Here is a 16,146-nt window from a genome sequence, read left to right on the forward strand (position 1 = left end):
GGAAAATTACCTTGAGTAGGACTTTCACCAATCTGTTCTCCGTTAGGAGTGTCATGGGATCTTAAAGAACACATAAAGAAAAACTCAGCTTAAGCATATTAACTAAGTCACTGATCTAAACTTGCTTTAGTATAGCAGAATTACTCCAAATTATCTGTAGAGAGAATGAGTAAAAGACAAAGGTCCTAAGAGCTTTACTCAAATGTTTGCCTGTTCTGATACATATGAATTTTCATCCATATTTTCTTACATAATACAGGCAGAAAACAATGTCTGTAATTACAGCATTAAGAAAACAAGCCAACAACTAGTAATGGAAACTGAAGTCACACAAAGCTTGAGTGAGGCAGGAATCCCTGCGGAAAAATACATGTTCATATAATGGAATATTTCATCGTGGTATAAATGTGCAAGAGGATGAAATTAGGTTTGCATGGATACTGCAATCTCAGATGTACCAGAGGAGTTTCATACACCCCTTAGTTCCAATAGAAATAAACAAAAAAGTTCATACTAAGTATACCTTTCATGAAAAATATCAACTCCTACAACATAGTAAATTAGTCTTCTAAAGCTACATTTTAGTTATTAAAAACCTCTACTTTAACCTTTTTTTTTTTTTTTTTTTTTGAACACAAAGAATGACCACATTTAAACAGACAATATATTTTTCAACATTTCTATTCTTTGGCTTCTTTTCATACTTCCATTCTGTTTTGACAACTAATCAAGTTTGCACATGATACAAAAACTAAGAAAGGGATAAAATAAAAAGATGACATTTCATTGACAGCAATTTACATTGTTTGGCTATGGCATGCAAGCAAACAGCGTATGCTCCAACATGGCCAAATGAAAATGGAACAATCTAGGGAGAAGAGGAGGAAAAAACAAAGCATGGGAGAGAACTCTATTCTAGGGAGCAGCAATTCAAAAAAACTTGGAAATCACATCATGTGGACAGTCAGGCATAAGCTTCCAATCCAACAGTGAGGTTACAAAGGCTGATGTGGCTCTTGGGAGTTAAATCAAAAAACATCAGAGTGACATTATCTCTGGTTTGACATGGATGCCACTGCTACAGGAACTCCACATTCATTCTGGAGTCTAGAAGCCGTGGACAATACTGGATTAGACCACAGGTCCTTTTATCACAGTGTCCAGCAGTGCCCAGAGATATGTCTAGGGAAGAGTACAAGCATATGCAATGCTTCCGTGAGTATATACAGTATGCTGAGTATCTTCCCCAGTCTCCAGCCATTTCCAGTTCAGTGACTGCATGATCTGTGGGTTTTTTTGGTTATTTATGTGTTTAATAACACTCATGAGATTTCTTTTCCATGAACTCTGCTGCTTGACCTCTTGAACCCCCACGAACTGCCACTTGCAACATCCTACAGCAAGTCTAAAGCTTGACAAATGTTCTGTGAAGAACCACCACCTTTTGGGTTGAGTCTTCCTCTTCACAGTTGCATTTGCTGCCCTACAGTTCTTGATATTAAAGAAATAAAGACCAGCTCAACCTCTTTTCACTCTCTCCATGCTACTCACTGTTTTGTAGACTTCTACCATAACCCTCTCACCTGTTTCTTTTCCAGACTGAAGTCACTTCCTGAGCAACCTCCCTTGATAAACTATTTGATACTTTTGTTCATCCTCAGTGCCTTCTTTTCCAAGCCTACTATGTGGTTTTAGAGACAGGCAGCCAGAGCAGCAAACCGTGTTCAAAGGCTCGGGCAAGCTGAGGATTACACAGTGGCAGAGAGATCTCCATTTCTTTCCTAAAACTTGATTTCTATCTTCATTGAAATTGACTGAATGCTGAACTGACACTTTCACAGAATAATCTATTAAGACTCCAAAATATCACTCCTAGCAAAAGTCAGAGCCCATCATTCTGTATGAAGTTTGAATTTTTCTCCCCATATGCCTTGCTCAACCTCTCTTTACACTGAATTTCATCTGCCATGTTATTGGCCACTCAAAGGGCTCTCAGGGAATTGTTTATTTTCTGCCCACATCTTTACTACCCAGTAACTTGGAGAGTGCTCACAGAAAAGCTGCAAGAGTGGTGAAAGGCAGATAACTTTAGCCTAGAAAGAGGAGACCGCTGCCGTTAGGCTGATGGAGGCAGCAGAAAGGGCTGACCTGCACTCCACTGTCACTATATTGCTTTTCATGTAGAACTGCTGAGCAGGGAAGCAGGGTCTATTTGCGTATTTTGCACTATTGTCTGCTACTTGTATAAGATTCCTCTGCTACCATGGGATGCTGCTCAAGATAAAAGATGGAGGTGAGCTTTCACTGGTGTTTTGAATTTGCCACATAGAGGAAACAAATCAGGGAGGCAAAAGCCATAAGCTGGCATTGCACACAGATGTGGGGAAGTCAGAGCCACAGAGGAAGATCAGAGCTAGGCTGGTCACGGTGCTGTAAGGGCGAGCAGCACTTCTCCAAAGGGTGGACCTTACTCTGAGGCTGCTGAGTGAGACATATGCGTTCCCCTGCCATACCCTGGCCTTGGTACACCGTCCCCATTGCTCTGCCTTGTACAGGAGATCTGGGCAGCAGGCCACACAGATGATTCCAGGGCAGGGAGCAGCGATGAAAAATTGGGTATTTCTCACAAATAAGGGAGCTGCCATCAGCACCCTACCTTGACATTATCCCCCAGCCCACTTAAAGGATCCATGAGACAAGAGCCAGTCGGGGCAGTGGAAAGGAGCTCCAAGAGATCAAGGAGTACAGAGACCACTGCCATGCGGGAATGCTCCATGCTTTTCCAACCAAAGCAGAGAGCTAAGAGTTTCCCAGCTGCTTTGTGCCCGTCCAAGCCAGGCACCATGTTGTACTGAGGCCTGGAGTAAAGCTGTACCTAGCTCAGCCACTCTGTCCCCGCCACAGACTTGAATTTTACCCTATGCTGTGGAGGAGCTTGGAACTGATTCTGATCAAAGGGCTGGAAAACATGCCCTGTACATGCCTTCATGAGAAAACTTGAACTATTAAGGGATCAAAGAGAATATGCACAAGGAACTCAATCAGTCTCAGTATAGAACAGAAAGTAACAGATGACTCTTCAAGATAACCAGCAAATACATAAAAATATCCAAATGCCAAAAGTGGAAGCTAGGCACAGAACAGTACAAGCACTTGCCTCTTCCATCCACTCTTACCAGAGTTCAAGACACTGGTATATTTTACTAAGAACTGAAATACATTTACTATTACTGTGATTTTTAGTTTAGTTTATTTTGAATTGGAGCATAACTTTTATAAAAACAGCCAAGCTGGAATAAATGCAAGAAAGTCCTATGGTCTGTGTTGTACAGCAAATCAGAGCAGATAAGCACAGTACTGGCTCTCTACTACACCAGATCAAATGTTACGCTACTGATAAAGCGCATCTTTGTGCCAAGCTCTTTTTGTCATCGTATTTGCACGGCATTACAGAAAACCAGTAGTGAGCCTCTCAGTACTTTTAAGAAATGCTGTCTCTTGGAATTCAGCACAGCATGTGTTATGTTCCACGTTTTAATTTAATTTGTTCCTAGCATGGACATAGGGCAGAACCCAGCAAAACAGGGCAATCACGAGCATATATATAGCACCACAGAGAAAAGGAAATATTCAGGAGTTAACAAAGGACAACTAACAATAAAATATTAATTTCTACAATATTGAGTTTTACTTACTTTTATAATTCCTACTCCTCTTTCTAGTTCATTCTTTCTCCCCTGTTCTCTTTGGATTTTTTACACCCCTGTCTTAAGCTTCTCTGACTGCTTTCTGATCCTTTTTGCTTCCTTTATCCCAACTGTTTCTTTCTGTACAAGAATACTTTAAGATTCCCTGGGGTGACAAGGATTATTCTTGAAAATTCCTTAGTTTTTCTGCTTCGTTTGATTTAGGGGAAGAAGAAATAGAAAAGTCTTTTCTGTCTAGTCATTTCACCAATAATGAAGTTTTCCTACTACTAAAGCAGAAATATGCTTTTCCCTTTCACAACACACTTATTAGTTCAGTTACTACATTAAATAATATTCTTGCTATTAAAAAAAACCCACAGATGTGGCAATGGTATGAAAACTCCTATTAGTAAGAATGGTAATGACAAGAAATGTAAATATTTTATCACACTTGCAGATTATATCTTTTCAAAAGAAGTATTAGCATATGAAAGTGCACCTTCCAAATTCCAATTTCCTTCTTGACCGACTTCCCACAGTCCATAGTTAGATGCATCTCTACCTGAAATGTTCTGAGTCTGAACTGATTAATGCTAATTTCCAACAAACTGACCAACTGTGTGTTAATGCAGAACACAGATAATACAAAAAACTTTTTCTCCCAAGCGGTCTCAATATGTAAACTGGATATAAAAAGATCAAGGAATGCTGCTTTTAAGTTTGGATAAATATCTATAAAATAATTGATATAGGTACTTCATGAGCTGCAGAACATTTTTAATGCACTCTAAATATGTTTAAAATCTAAGATATGGCTAAAGTCTTCAGACTGCATAATCAGGCAAAATCAGTTAAAAACAAATTATCGTTGCAATAGCAACAAATGAAATTGAAGCCTGGAAAACAGCCGTTACTTACTTCTGTTGCCACAGACGTTATGACTGTACTGCCTGCACACATGCTGCACAACCCTATGCTACGGCTAGACTTACTAAACCAAATTCAGTTGTACACATGCATCGAATAATCTAGGATTATAAGTTTCTACTATTAAAATGTTTACTTTCATTTTAGTCTCGGGACAAAGAGAGCTTTGTGGCTTTGATTAATCACTGTAGCTATTTTAAGCAAACTGGCAATCATAAGCAGGGTCTAAAATGCACAAACATCCTGCCATTACTGTGGCTGCTCTCAGCACCCAGGTTCTCCAAGATAATAGGCACTTAAACTCTCATGTCTGAATGCAAGTTATGAATATAGTAATTATCAAAGCAGTCATTTCCACAGATCTCAGGTCTCATGAGGTTGGCTGATGTTGATCCAGGGATACTGTTTTCCTTCCTATGTTGCAATAGAGCCTTAGTGCTCTCAGAAGGATGTCCAGAACGTATTTCAACCTGCACATTGGTATTGCCTCAGCTCAGGAATCGCTTTCACCCCCCATAGCTGTCCAACCATGCCTCTCTCCAATAAAAAGAGGCAGACGAGAGCTTGGGGACGTCAGGTCCACAAATACCAAAAGGGCCTCTCAGGTCTCCACTGAGAGGAATGCTCCAGAGCCTTCTGGGCTACCTGTTTTCCAGACTCTCTCTTCCTGCACTGCTCAGAGGGCCCCCCACTACATCACCTGCCAGGTAGAGCTCAAACCCTCCTCTTTTCCTGAAAGTTATCTCTTAGCCCGTTATCCACTTGCCTATTATATCACTTAATTCCCAGAATTAAGCCTTTCGCTCACGTTAGCGCACATGGTTTGAACGCACAACTAGAGCGCTGAAACGCTCAGACGCTTGTGTGCAAATGCAAGAGTTGATGAGAAATTCTGCTTGCACCCATGGCAGAAGGCTCATAGACTGTCAGAGCGTTCTCACTGTGGCAACGCGGACAAACAAATACTGATGAGTGCATAAGAGTCACTGTCAGCACCGTCGTGTTCTTCACGCTTCTTCAGGTAGTTATGCCAAGACACCGTTACTAGCTTGTGTCAATGCAGCTCCTCTCTCAGGAGAGCTTCGGCAACGCGCTCAGCTTTTAGGCACCCATTTTTAAGTGCTGGCCATTACTCTGTTTATATAATCAAATTGTCACCCTATATTCAATGAACAATCCCTACCCTGACAGGCACCAGCTTTGCAGTTTCCTCTGCCTTGCACAGCTAGACTTCCATTTGTAAAGTGTGCCTGCCAATTCCCACCATTTTTCACACGAGGTTTCTGCCAACCTTTTCAGAAAGTGTACTTCAAATTGGAAAAAAATCCTTAAAGAAATATTAGACATTTCAAAATTGCAGAACATGTCTAGAACTTTAGGCATCTAAACATGAACTGCAGATGCAGGAAGAATCAGAATTTAAGCAAAAGTGATTTTCAAAAGTGGCAGAGAAACTTAGTCTCACTGTAAGATTCAAAAAACAATTCTAATTCCCAAATAAAAATGAATTGCCTTTAACATTTTTAGTACAGAACTTTGTTTTACCAAACTTGTTCACAAGGATATGCTAGAGAAACCAAATCTGACTTGAAGTCGTTCCCTGTAAATTCATCAATTCCTTAAATCCCACAAATAGCTGCACATGTTATTATAGCTTTCTCATCCTTTTTCTTTTTAATGTGGACTCCCTACTGACTATCTATATTTATTCTGTTCCTGCTTTGAAATGTGTTATAACCTTGTGGCAGATTCACCAACTCTACTATACATTGTGGTCTTTTTCTAAGAACTAGGATTTTTCAAACTGTACACACAAAACCTCACTGCTCAGCAAGAATTCAGGATTTATGCCCACTATTAAACATCCACCAAGTAAGATACAGTCTACACTGTTGCAGATTTTCAACAGGAAATTAAGATGATGAGAAACAAGTGACAGAAAGAGTGATTTTGAAAGGCACTGATCTTTGATGCAGACTTCCCTCTCCTGTGAGCTGCCGGTCTGCACGGCCCCAGCTTGCCTTCCCCCTGCTACCGCTCCCAGCCTTCTGGCTCTCAGCAAAGCTAAATTCACAATGAACACCACCGTCCACAATTTTATGAAGGGGAAAGTCAACATATACATACACATATCTGGCTGGCCTTAATTTGCTGTACTTTTGTTGCTCTATGGACAAGTGCTTTACATGTCAGAGGTATCCAAATCTTTGTTTTACACAAGCAAATAGGACCTTGATAGACTTTTCAACTGACAGCTACAGAGCACAACACCTAATCAGAGTTGTCCAATCCTCAAAAACAGATAACACAATCAATATCCTCTTGTCCAGAGAAAGGACCCTCAGTCCCGCTTCACTAGGGAAGCCTCTGGGCTGCGCGTTGACAGCACAACCTGCAGACGGCAGCGGGCTTCCTCAGTGCCTCTAAATTCCTCTCCTAGGCAAACATCGAGGCAGCGGAAATAGCTCACAAGAAAAACCAACCGACCACACACAAAGAGACAGTCAGTCGAAGAGTAGCATTTTCTGTCCTAAAAAGCGCTGCTTATCTTTCCCTGCAAAAAGGGCAGGTATGGAGGCTTGCTGACCAGCAGCACTATAAGGGTCTGTAGAACCAGCTTATTCAAAGCAAGAATATCTAAATTACATCATGAAAAGATCTACATGCATCACGTTTCAATACATGGAAAGAAAAGAAAAAAGTAAAAAATGGCACCATGTTGTTTGCTATGAAATAGGCTAACACTAAAAGCACTTCTTCACTGGGGCAAGTTTATTCTGAAGAGTAATTTTGTCGGCAGATTGTAAATTCACAAAACGTGCCACAGATTTTAGCACTAAGGAAAGAGTAGGCCTGGAGGAGTTTTCTAGCTGCCTCCCTTTCTGAAGTGGCTTTTTCACTTTTAGCATGACAGCAGATGCTGATTTAAGTGATTTTGGCTGAGTTGCTACTAATTGGTCTTTTCATGTGCCGTTAATTTATTTGTCTTCTTGTTCATTAAAAGATTTGATTGCAGCAGCATAGAAATTTGTCAATTTTCCCTTATAAAAATACCCATTAAACTTTCCATTAAAAATTCCTTAAATTTTCCACTGAAAGGAGTTAGTCTCACACTACAGTAAATATTTCTGTAAGATAAAGTCAATGTCTTCCTTCTTAGAATGAAGGTTTTTCAACTGCACACACATAACTTATTTCTTTGTTAATAAAAGTAAAGTACACAATGAAGACTGTGCAATGAAACTTCATTAACTGGAAAAAGTCATCAGCAAAAACAGTCTTACAGTCTTTGACACAGAGAACACATCTTTAAAACAGCCAGTTGTGCACACATATCAAAGGCCTCCAGCTGTGACACATACTTTCATCCTCCTCTAGGACCGATCCAGTCTCCATCTCCTGACAGCAAATCAGAAAATGCAGAGCTTTACATTGTTCTTAACAATTAGCTTCCACAAGCTTTTGACAAATCCTTTGAAAATGACAATTTATAGTTGCTCCCTGCTTCAGAGTAATTTTTACCCTCATCCTACTGACCAAGGGCTCTGAGAGATGAACTCCGGCTAATTTTATTGTGACAATTACAGATGCGAATTTGCCAGACTGAAGTTGGGCGGCAGCGCCAGAGGCACGCGCTTCCCATACAGAAGCAGCAACTTCTGACAGAGGAGCTGGCGGAGACAGCGTACTTGGCCACAGCAGTCTTTGTTCAGTGACCTCGTTTCAGTTTCTAAAACAAAGTTTTACTCTTCTTCATCTCTCTAGCCTACAGCATGAAGAACGAGGGAACTGGACTCTGCTCCATCTTGCACGCCGTTAACAGATGTGTTAACTAAGCTTCATTTTGTTTCAGTTACCAATAAACGATGCCTTTGCAGCCGCAAAGAAGGCAATGGAATTAGTTGGTTGTTATGAAGGAAGGAGTACAGGGAGCAGCAAGGATGTCTGGTCTGCAGAACATTAAAGTCTACTCTAAAAAGCCAAAAGCTGCTAACCACTTGTACGTATCTTTCTAGTGTTTGCCTGCATATGCAGCCCTTTATTTTGGAGCACAAAACTTATGTCTGAAGCATTCACTTGCTAGCTCTACATCACTGATTGTTTTGTGATCATTGCAGTCCTCTCTTTTTATTATCAGATCACTTCTTATATGTCTTGCTTATGCCAGTACAATTTATATCAGCGTAAAGGGAGAGAAGAACTTGGTGCAATGAATTAACTACTGATCTGCTGCCCAGTTTCTCATAACACTGTACAATTCCGCCTAGTTACTTATGCGTAAGTTATGCTAACGCTGCACAGGAATGAGAACTATAAAATTAGAACATTTTAGGTGAAAAGCCATGTCAAAAGAGAAGGCCTCAATGAATTCCAGAAGGTACAGATTTGGCACTTTTTGGAAAAAGTGTAACAAATCATCAACACTGAGAAGTACCCAATTGTGGTAGCAGAGGCTGGAACTCCAAAACTTGGACAAAATTCATTTAGGTTGGATCAATGTTTCCTAAGAACTTGGGCAGATCTTGAAATGTTCAGCAGCTCTACTGTTACACTTCTGGCTAAACTTTCAGATTTAGGAAAATAGAGGCCCAACTATAGGCAAGAGAAATTTTAATGTTTCTCATCATGAAGCTGGTATCCATCAGCTTTGGTCTTCTGAAAAATAACAGCATTTAAAACATGTGTGTGCTTATTAGTATTTCTAGAGGAAAAATATTCCTTCTACAAAAGGGATTATGTAACTACCCCAAAGACCAGGACCGCAGAAATTCAAAATCAATGTTAAAGGAAATCCAAACATATTAAGATGAGAGAAAGTCATTTTAGACATCCAACTAAGTCAGTTCAGCCCAAACTTCCTTAAAAATCCTTTACATGCACATACATGCACACAAAATCCTTTTTCTTTCCTTCACTTCTCTGCCACAAGCCTTAACTGTGTATCTTTTCTAAGATATACTTATTCTTCCTTTACACTCTTCTGCTTGTGATATTCTTCCAGTTCAAGCTGTTTACACGATTTATCCTAAAACATCCAAAACACACTAGTAATAAGTACCAAAAAAAAAAAAAAAAAAAAAAAAGAAAGCTTAGCTCTACATTTCTGGTAAGGTAAACCATCTCCCCTATTGCAAGAGACTAAAAACCAACATGAAAATACATAGAACTTAAACGTAAGATTTTACTGATGGAGAAAAAAAAAAAGAAGAGCTATATAACAAGAGAGACACAGAATGGGTTTGTGAAAAAAAATAGAGAAAATTCTGTTAGATTTCTGGTAGCTCTAAGAGTTTAAAGGTAAACAAATGCCTGAAGATTTCTAAGCAACAGCCAATTATTTGGAATGACAAACAAATATAGCAGTTTCACCAGAAAAGAGACAAGTAGGTAGCTGGAGCTTGAGTGCTAAGGATAGCCAAAGCATGCCAATATTGTTGTTACACCTAGATCTTTCTCGAAATTATTTAGGAAGGAACTCTGCCAATGAGACTGAGTTTACCAAAGAGAAAGGAAAAAATAATGACTCTAAATCTGGAGAGAGTCAGTCAGTCATATTTTACTTAAACTCAATAGAGCAATGCAAACGATGCAAATAACTTCTCCTTTATACAGAGAGGATAAGTAAATGAAGTAGATTCCAGTCTTCACATCATTAATAAGACACCATGCTAGAGAAACTCAGAAGTTTTTAAAGTAAGAGGAAGCCATGGTCCATCTGTTTACAGACACATAGAACATTCCAATAGGTCTCGCTATAGGCAATAATGCCAATTACTAATAACACACACTTATACTATGACTTCAACCAGAATGGGACCTCCACCATTCAAAGGAGCTGGCAACTTTTAAACACAACAGAGCACGCTCAAGTCTTTGGAGTGTAAAAAAAATATATATATCCCTAAAACATCTCACATACTCTTATGTGAACAGACACGCATACAACCCACAACCAAACACACACACACCCCATGTGTGGCAAGAGCAAAGGGAAGGGAAGGTGGTGGTCTGAGAAGCGGAAAAGTTTCTTCCCAACTTCCAAGTGGTGAGCTGTTAATCCAGCATTAACATGATTTATATTTGTTCATGTATAACAGCACACAACTTTAATCCCCCAAGGCAGATACTTGCATCTCGTTCTCTAGAATCTCTCTCAAAAAATAACTTCCTTATCCTCTTCCCCTCCCACAGAAAGATGTATCTGATCAAAATATAAAACACAGTGCTATGTGGGCAACAGAACTAGCGAGACCTGGGGGATGAATTAGCTGCCTACAAGCAAACATCTCCTGCCTTTCTACACAGCACCAAATACTGGAGGTCCTGGCCGATGAAGGCTAGCAGAAAATACATAAAATCTGAGACAAATCCATGCCCTTCCAGGGAGCAAGCTGACGATCAGATACTGCATGCCCAGGTGACTGCACGTATGATGCTACAGGTCCATAAGTGGGCAGCTAAATAACTCCTTGGTTTCCCAGGGTTATATTTTGTGACTATCTGAACCCCAGGTCCTATAGCGGGTACTTTGAAAGGGACTTCTCCTCTGCTTTTTACCTCAATTGCAGTACTTAGTGAAGCTTTCTACTTCATCTATTCTTACCTGACTAGCAGCACTAAACTTGGAGAAGCTGAGAAATCTCTTTTTTTTCCACTTTAACCTCTTTGTTGAATTCAGCTGAAATCAGATAGAAGGTTCAAAAGACAGATAAAAATAGCCTGGTCATGTAAGTGTCATTTCCTTGGGAAAGCAAGTTGAAACCTCTGTTTAGGAATACCTAGATCCATGTTTCAGGCTTTGGCCCAAGATTTAACACATCTATTATGAACGAGCATGCAATGTATTTTGGAGTGTTTTGAATTAGAGTCTCTATAAAATAAACTGCTAAAAATACATCGAGATTGCCGGTAAATTCCAGCCCTTTCTCACCTGCATTAATGCTAGCACAATGAAAATCAGTCACCCAAGCACGGCGTCTTTAAAGTTAAATTTGACTGTAATAAAAAAGTATTTTTAAGTGCATTAAGTAGGTCACAGTCAGATCACTCTTAACATAAAGCATCTGCCATGAGTAATGGTTTCTCTGCTAAGGTTTAAAACTTGCAGACAGGAAGAATTGTGTTTTGCCATTTTCCACATCATCAACTGCAACCATCCAAAGAATCAACCAGTAATTATTCTTTACTGTGTTTTCCATTTGTCCCAGTTTCATGGGTTTCTTCAGTAATTCCCAGGTCACATCCTACTGTCCTCTGCTTTTTGCACTGCACTTTTTTTGAGGTAGGCAAATTACCTGTCCTGTAAAATTCATTTTTGGCAGTGTAGTACTTCTTTTGGTCAGACTAATGTTAATTTTGCCAACACTCATACCAGAGAAATTTGTAAGATGCAAAGATAGTAGTTTATTACTTATGAAAAGTAGGCAATTTTTTGAAGATAAAACATGAGGAGTTCTTTCTAAAGTTCTTTTTTTACACAGTATTCTGTTTTCTCCTTACGAAAAAAAAATATCATTGTTCACATTGCCACAAAGATCTGCTGCTAATTGCAAACATATGTACTGTCATCTCACCAGAGTATTTTAAAAAGCAAACCAACCACAACAACAGGACTGGATTCCTATTCCATGACCCTCACACTAAAGAGCTACACCAAAAGGTCTTCTCAGCAGCCTATGTGTATACTTTTTTTTTTTTAATGCAAATAAGTTGAAACTTCTACTGTTGTTAAGTGGAGAAGGAAAGGAGAGTGAGTTACCTAGAATATAAGATAGGTGTTAGTTCACAAGTTGAGGGAAAATTTTTGGTGAACTAGTATTCTAAAATGCATCCAGTGCAGTCAAGGCTTAAACAGCTTCTTTCTCCTACACTGTCATACAGCAAACTGTGACTGACTGGCAGATTTAAGAAACTCAGAAATATTTTTAAAGCGGCCTTTGAAGATGGATGCATATTCACAAATGGAATGTTGTAACTTTGCTTCCTTCAGCACCACCTAGTCTTTTCCTCCTTTTATTTCAAGTTTTTTTTCTTCTCTTTGACTGTAAGTAGATAGAAAAAAATTCTGGGACAAATGAAAAGGAGCTTTTACTACTTCTCAGCTATCAACTGATTTCTCATATCTATCTGCCTCACATGGGCACTCTCCCTTCCACTTTCAAACCTTAATATTCACAGTAGCTCAATCACAATTTCCCAGAGAAGCCAAGACACGGGCTACCATTAGCTTCAGGCATGCTTTTTGACTGTCCCTACCATCACATGGAAGGAACAAGTGATGTTCTACTCTAACTGGACACCTAACCAAGACTCAGTTTCCACCAATTTCTACCTTATGTCATTGCAAAACTGGCATACAGACAATAAACATGCTTTCTTTCCAGTAGCTTACCTCTAGCAGCAAGTTTCATAGAATGGTCTTAAGCAGGGCAAAAATAATTTCAAATAATAGATACATTCCAAAAATATACATAAAACAGACATGAAAAAGCAGTGCTCAGAATGACTGGGTAAAAATACATCTGTTAAAGAGAATGAACACAAAAAAATATAGTTTGATAATCTTCAATCCTTTAGGCATTACTGTTACATAAACAATATTATGGCCTTCCCCCCCCCCCCTTTTTTTTTTGTCTTTCAGTCTTTTTCCCTTTCAAAGTAAAATAAGTGAAGCTTAAATAAGCAAGCACAATAAATATGCTTTTCAAACATCATTTGTCTTGTAATAACATTCTAGAAATTTAATAATATAATTATTATTATTATATAATTAATATATTTCAATTTACCAACAGGTGTGAGGACTTCTTTAATTTCAGTGTTCATGATCGGAAGTTACCTCCTATGCTGCAACGTATGTAACAGCTAAAGCAAAATTTGTTATCCATAACAGAAGATCTAATAGTCATTGAACCAAAAACCTGAGTCAATTATAAGAAAAAAAGAAATAAGAAAAATATTCAAATACCATTTACAAATGATTCCCTGAAAATCTTTCCTATCCCAAATATTTCCACTAAGGTAACATTAAATATGTTTCCTGGGCTTCAGAAAGTACTATAATTATTCCTTGAATAATTAGGTTCCTAAGCGTCTGCAGGATTTAAGCTTAAAATATACCCTAAATATGCCATGATGCCTTCCAACTTCAAACTGAAGATGGGACAAAGTATCCTAAAGAGCGTACAATCTGAAGTCAGGAAGAAAATTGCCTGCTCAGAGAAAGTACTACTAAAATAAGATAGAGGTCAACCATATGTATATATGTAAATATACATATATACACACACACAGATGAGCAGTTTGTCCAAGCAGCTAAACAACAACCAAACCAAACCAAACCCCACCACCCAAAACCCTGCCCATCTTAATGCAGCACAGTCCATGGCAGTTAGAAACTGTTCAGCACTTGTAGGGAGTCAGATTATGTATTTAAATACTTATATCTGACAATAGCAATAAGAAACCTCTTTAAAGACCTTCTACAAAGTTTGCTTTTATTTGCAAACATTAAGAAGCCTGTTTGGATATTCAGTCCATCCATAAGTTACAGATTTGCACAGATGTCACATTTACAGGGAAGAGAGACGTAGCACAGAACAATCTGTTCTCTGCTACAAAAAACACTAAATCAAGACAGATTCAGCAGCCACAGAATTTCAGGGCCCAGGGAGGAGAAAATCTGAACCAGTGAAGGAACAAGCTGGATAAAAGAAAAGCAGAAAAGCTATTAAAAGGGCCCGAGGGAACGGACTCCTTCAAGGAAAAGGAGGGCTGTCAGGGAGAAGATGGACACAAAAGCACAAAGAAGCACTCTGGACACTCTGGTATGATTACTGGATATGGTTATTCCCAAAATGGGAACCATGGTGTTTACCACTGCTATTGTTAACTGTTTAGCATTACCTGGTTTGCAGTCCTTTAATGAAAGGCAATTATACAGTTGATAACACTTCACATTATATTCATCATCTAAATGAAGGATTAAAATACAGCCATCTCCTACAAAGTGACTGAAGCTGTATGTGATTGTCACCCTGTTGTGTCTCAAGAGCTTCTCGATGTATAAGCAGAATGATTTTACTGTCACCAAAGCTGAGCTTTTCACTTAGCACTGTTACCTTTAATAAAGAAACACCAGACCAAATTCTGCCCTTCTCCAATAACTGTGCAAATAGCATTATAATCGACCAAATCTGAAGACACTGCCATCACAGCTATCATCAGGAACACAATGTGGCCAGAACACTGTGTTATGGGCTGATGAGATGGAAACAATCCAGCTCAACTCGCAGAGCCAGAATGAGGAAAACTTGGCTGCTGAGTAAGTCTCTGTATTTTGTTCTTAATAAGAAGAAGAAAAAAACCAAAATCCAATATTCAGTAAGAGACAGTGCAAATGCATTTCTACAAATACATTCTGATTATCATTGTTTTTTGTGATAACACACACATCTGAATTAGGATGTCAAATAATTTTTTTTTTTTAAAAAGCATATTCACAGATCATATTTTCCATTTCTGCAAGCACCTTCTTCCTGAAGAGCTAAAGTGTTTTTATGAAGAACAATTTATTGACCCTCAGAATATTCTTCCTATGTAGGAATGAATCATCCTAACACCCTGGCTCTCTCAAATCCAAAATTTGTTTTTCCTGGCACTGTTCCTTCTAAGATAAGAAAATAAAAAAATTTTTACAACCCTTTATTTTACCCAACAAATTACCTTCTATCTTCTATCTCTTTTCTCTAGCCCAAAGGAGAATACACTATATAAAACAATTAAAAAAAAAATCAAAGAAGCCTGATCTGAGCTTTTCTTTATATTCTCCATAGGTGATGATTTTTTTTGACAAAAAGCAGTTTACCAGCTACATTTTCCTCATAATACTTCAATAAAAAAACCAACCAAACATAAATTCTGTAAACTTCTGCCTTGACACTACCTACACACAATCTTCCCTACAGCAACACCAAAACTTAGCTAACTGCAACTCCTGCTTAAGTTAAACAAACATCCCAATAATTTGCTTTACATGTTCTGCATGATACTTGAGCAAATAAACACTTTTTAGAACATGACAAGCCTTAAAAACTAGGCTGCATTCCCCCCCCCACATCAACAGAAAATACCCCAGGGAGGATGTAATTGGTTTAACCAAAGCAGAAAAAAGTTTTGTGTAATCCTAACTACCCAAAAAATATAATTGTATGACATACACATTCAAACTAAAAAAGGTTAGAGAAGACATTCTACATTTTCAGGTTAGTAAGTGCCTAAAGGTTGCTGTCAAGGCTACAAAAGGGCTCTAAGCGGTATATTTCAACATATACCAGCATCCAACAGATTTGACGTCTTCCTACAAGACGTCTAAAGTTCTTCATTCTGGAGCTCTACTGACAAACCAGGTTCTGTGCATATTGCTGTCACGAACAGTCTATAATATAGATTTTTAAAAAAATTTTCTACTTATGAACAACCTGCAACTTTGAAATTTCTGTTTCCTTACCCAGTCCCAACTCCATCCCCC

General features: G+C 38.7%; 1 protein-coding gene across 1 annotated transcript in view; it reads right to left on the reverse strand.

Moving 5' to 3' along the window:
- LOC112983253 (guanine nucleotide-binding protein subunit alpha-14) overlaps positions 1-16,146 on the reverse strand; it is an 88,462-nt gene that overhangs the window by 34,483 nt on the left and 37,833 nt on the right. The gene's annotated exons all lie outside the window — the stretch shown is intronic.

Source organism: Dromaius novaehollandiae, chromosome Z, assembly GCF_036370855.1.
Source record: "Dromaius novaehollandiae isolate bDroNov1 chromosome Z, bDroNov1.hap1, whole genome shotgun sequence".
Taxonomy (NCBI): domain Eukaryota; kingdom Metazoa; phylum Chordata; class Aves; order Casuariiformes; family Dromaiidae; genus Dromaius; species Dromaius novaehollandiae.